Here is a 4,439-nt window from a genome sequence, read left to right as displayed (position 1 = left end):
TGCTGTTTTGTTGTTTTCCTCATAAGCAGAGCTCCTTTGGGAAACTCACAATGAAGAGAAAATTAAATATTCAGGCATTCCTGTAATCCCTAGACAAAAACATCTAAATGTATTTAAACTTCACTTTTTCTTCAAGGTTCACTGAGTGAATAAAAGCAAAAGTGAGTGAATGAATAAGTGAATGATAAGAGAGGTGGCAAGGAAAAGGAGACGTGAAGAGTAAAAGTGAGAGAACACGAGCACATGTTTCAGGCAGGTTAACTTTGGCTCCAGAATTGCAGCAGACCTTTCCTGGGAGAACTAGAGCCCAAGCATGCCCGGCTCTGGAGATAATGAGCCCTCATGGTGGCGGGGACCAGCCCATGTTCCCCACATCTCAGGAAGTGTGGTCTATATCTCCACATCTCTCTGTACCCAAGAGCAGCAGCAGGGTCCACATCTAGACTTTTTCTCCAGCTTGGTTTCCCAATAGCAGCTGTAGCAACCAGCAATGTAGGTGGCGTAGCATTCGTGGTTGAAGATGTGTATAATCCATGGCTTATGCCTTTTCTGTCTTTTCTTCTGGCTCTTTACCTCAACCTTCTTGACATTCTTAAGTATGGTACACCCTTTTGCTGGAATGACAAATAAAACAGTAAGGATCTAGTAACTCCTTTAAATGTTTTCTATCCCACCATTCTACAGAAAATTCCATTAAAAATAAATGAATTTTAAAAATTATAATCTAAGATAATGCACTGAATTCAGTGCAGAAGATTAGAGTTTCATCTCACCTTTCCTAATAACTTACGTGTTTATTGCAGTCATTGTACCATTTAGTTTTCTCACCTCTAAAATGGGACCATATTCTCTGAACCAGCCAATTAATAGGTGCTGAAAGCATCATATTAGATAATATACATGAATATGGTTTTTTAACTGATACATGCTCTTGGAATAACTTGAGAACTTAGAGGCATGGATGAGGTATATGAAAAATACAATCTTTGACTAATAAGTGACTCTCACACACACAGTTGCCTGACCCTTCCCTGTCTCTCCTCTCCCATATGGAATTGGTGAGAATCCACCTCAATTAAGAATTATGGAATATTCAAAATAGCAATGGCTGAATTAAATTCATACAACTCAGTATAAAAAAACAATATGATTAAGAAATAGACAACCTGACCATAGCTGGTTTTGCTCAATGGATAGAGCTTTGCCCTAGGACTGAAGGGTCCTGGGTTTGATTCCATTCAAGGGCACATGCCCAGGTTGCAGGCTCGATCCCAGATTGGGGTGCAGGAGGCAGCCAGTCAGTGATTCTCTCTCATCATTGATGTTTCTATTTTTCTCTCTCCCCCTTCCTCTCTGAAATCAATAAAAATATATTTAAAAAAAGAAATAGATGACCCAAATAGACATTTTTACAATTGTAAAAGTAAAATGTATGACAATAGTTCAAAGGCCAGGAGCAGGGAAATGCTTCTAGATGTGTGGGAATCATGTCTAAACTTAGGAGGCATTACTTTGTATTGTGATGAAATATAATTGAATATTTCATATACCTTGTATATGCTATTTATTAGTATTCCATTATCAGGATAATGCCAAGTTCCAAAGACAAAACCTCAATCACATATAAAAATAAGCATTTATGATTCACACATCTGAGCTGAACAGTTATCTGTTCTGCTGCTCTAGAATGGCCTCGGCTTGAATGACCGGGGTGACCTAGTGCTGCTCCATGTGTCACTCAACCAGGTTAGCCTGAGCATATTGTCACGGAGATGGAAAATGTCCAAGAAAGCAAGTTCCCATATGCAAGCCCATTTACCACCTCTGCTTCAAGGGATGTTGAGTAGTCTAAGGCAAAAGCAGACCTGGTCAACTCATGGTAGGAGAGCACTATAAAGTTACTTGGCAAAGGGTGTGAACACAAAAGGTGTAACTAAAAGAAGGGTGAGAACTGGGGTCATCTCTCACTATGTTACCAACAAATTTAAAAACCTCGAGGGAAAAAAACATTAGTAGAGACAAAGAGGGATATTTCATAATGATTTTTTAAAAGAATTTTCTATTTATAGGCACTTAATCATATAGCCTCTCTGTAGAGAAAGACAAATCCACTATCATGGTGGGAGATCTCTCAATATAAGATATATTAAACAGCCGAAACCGGTTTGGCTCAGTGGATAGAGCATCAGCCTGCGGACTGAAGGGTCCCGGGTTCGATTCCAGTCAAGGGCATGTACCTTGATTGCGGGCACATCCCCAGTAGGGGGTGTGCAAGAGGCAGCTGATTGATGTTTCTCTCTCATCGATGTTTCTAACTATCCCTCTCCCTTCCTCTCTGTAAAAAATCAATAAAATATATATTTTTTAAAAAAGATATATTAAACAGACAAAAAAGTATGTAAGAATATGAGATTCTAACAACCTGATTAACAAACTAACCTAATAATTATCAAACACTATACTCAATGACTAACATTCTTTTCAAGTGGAAATAGGACATTTATCAAAATGATATATTAAGCCACATAACTGGTTTTAATAAACTTTTAAACATTGAAATCTTAAGAGTGTGTTTTATACTACATTGCAATTATACCAGAAGTCCATAAGAAGAAAATGGTAACTGGAAAATTCCACATTTGGAGATTAAAAACCATTATTTTATATTTTTTAATTTTTCTTTTACAGTTTGCATTCAATATTACATTAGTTTCAAGTGTACAGCATAGTAGCTTAAACATTTCTATAACTTATGCAGTGATCCCACCTATAATTCTAGTACTCACTGGTAGCATACATGCTAGTAGTTATTACAATACTATTGACTATATTCCCTGTGCTGTACTTTACATCCCCGGGACTATTTTGTAACTGCCAATTTGTGCTTCTTAATTCCTTCACCTTTTCCACCCAGCCCCCCAAACCTCTCCCATCAGGCAGCTATCAGTTTGTTCTCTGCATCTATGAGTCTGTTTTGTTTGTTATTTATTTTATGTTTTAGATTCCACACATAAATGAAAACATATGCTATGTGTCTTTCTCTGTCTGACTTATTTCACTTAGCACGATACCCTCTTGCTCCATCTGTTTAGTGTAAATGGTAACATCTCATTCTTTTTTATGACCAACTAATATTGCATTGTATATAGAGGGTGACCCAAAAAACTGTATACACACTTTGAATGATTATAAAGTCAGTGTTTATTAACATACAGTTCATTTTCGAAATTTAAAAGAATCTACAGAAATGAATAATTTTTTTTTTTTTTTGTCAATGCCTGTTTTCAAATTGATGACCTTTCTGGTCCAGGCACTGCTGATAACACAAAGCAATGAAATTGAAAACATCAAAAATCATTTTTTTTTTCGGTATTAGTGCACCTTCAATTCATCAACTGTTGCAGGTTTTGTATGGTAAACTTTCTCTTTTATGTATCCTCATAAAAAAGTCTAGTGGATAAATTTTCTTTGTTCAAAGATTAGTCTGGCTCCACCCATTATTTCAAATCTGTTAAACCTGAAAAAGAGTGAAAATTATGTGAGTTATCAGCTGTTAAAGTGTGTATACATTTTGGGGGGACACATTGTATGTACCACATCTTCTTTATCAATTGTCTATCGATGGACTTGGGTTGCTCGCATATCTTGGGTATTGTAAGTAATGCAGCATTGAACATAACAGGAATGCATATACCTTTTTGAATTCGTGTTTTGGATTTCTTCTGATAAATACCCACAAGAAGGATTGCTGAATTATATGGTAATTGTATATTTTTTTACTAGAGGCCCAGTGCATGAAAATTCATGCACTGGAGGCAGGGAGGGTCCCTCGGCCTGGCCTGCCCCCTCTCACAGTCCGGGAGCCCTCAGGGGCGGGAGGCAACCTGGCGATCAGGGGAAGGTGACGCCCCGATCACACCTCTGCTGCTGCCACTGCTGGCAGCGCAAGCCTTGGCCAACCCTGGTTACCTGAGCCTCAGGTGGCCCTGGGCGGCTGGGGGGCTGAGGGGCCTGGGCACCACCATCTTGTGGCTGTGGGCGCCACCATCTTTGAGGGCAGGGCAGTCAATTAGCATATTCCCTCCTTATTGGCTGTAGGCACTGCCATCTTTGAGGGTGGGGCAGTCAATCAGCATATTCCCTCCTTATTGGCTGTGGGCACCGCCATCTTTGGAGGGGCAGTCAACTAGCATATTCCCTCCTTATTAGGTAAAATTATTTTTAGGTTGAAATATATATTTATTTTTAATTCACATAGATTAGTGGTCAGCAAACTCATTAGTCAACAGAGCGGCAAACCACTGACATAGATAAATTATAAAAATGTTTTCCAAAACTAACTCATCCATTTGCATATCCCACAAAGTTTATGAAAAGTACTGAGTATTATGTCTTTTAAAATTTTTGCCAAATTGATGAAGGTGAAGTACATTTTATTT

The sequence above is a fragment of the Eptesicus fuscus genome, chromosome 13 (assembly GCF_027574615.1).
Source record: "Eptesicus fuscus isolate TK198812 chromosome 13, DD_ASM_mEF_20220401, whole genome shotgun sequence".
NCBI classification, from domain to species: Eukaryota; Metazoa; Chordata; class Mammalia; order Chiroptera; family Vespertilionidae; genus Eptesicus; species Eptesicus fuscus.
The sequence above is the reverse complement of the archived record's forward strand: the minus strand, read 5'-3'. Positions refer to the sequence as shown.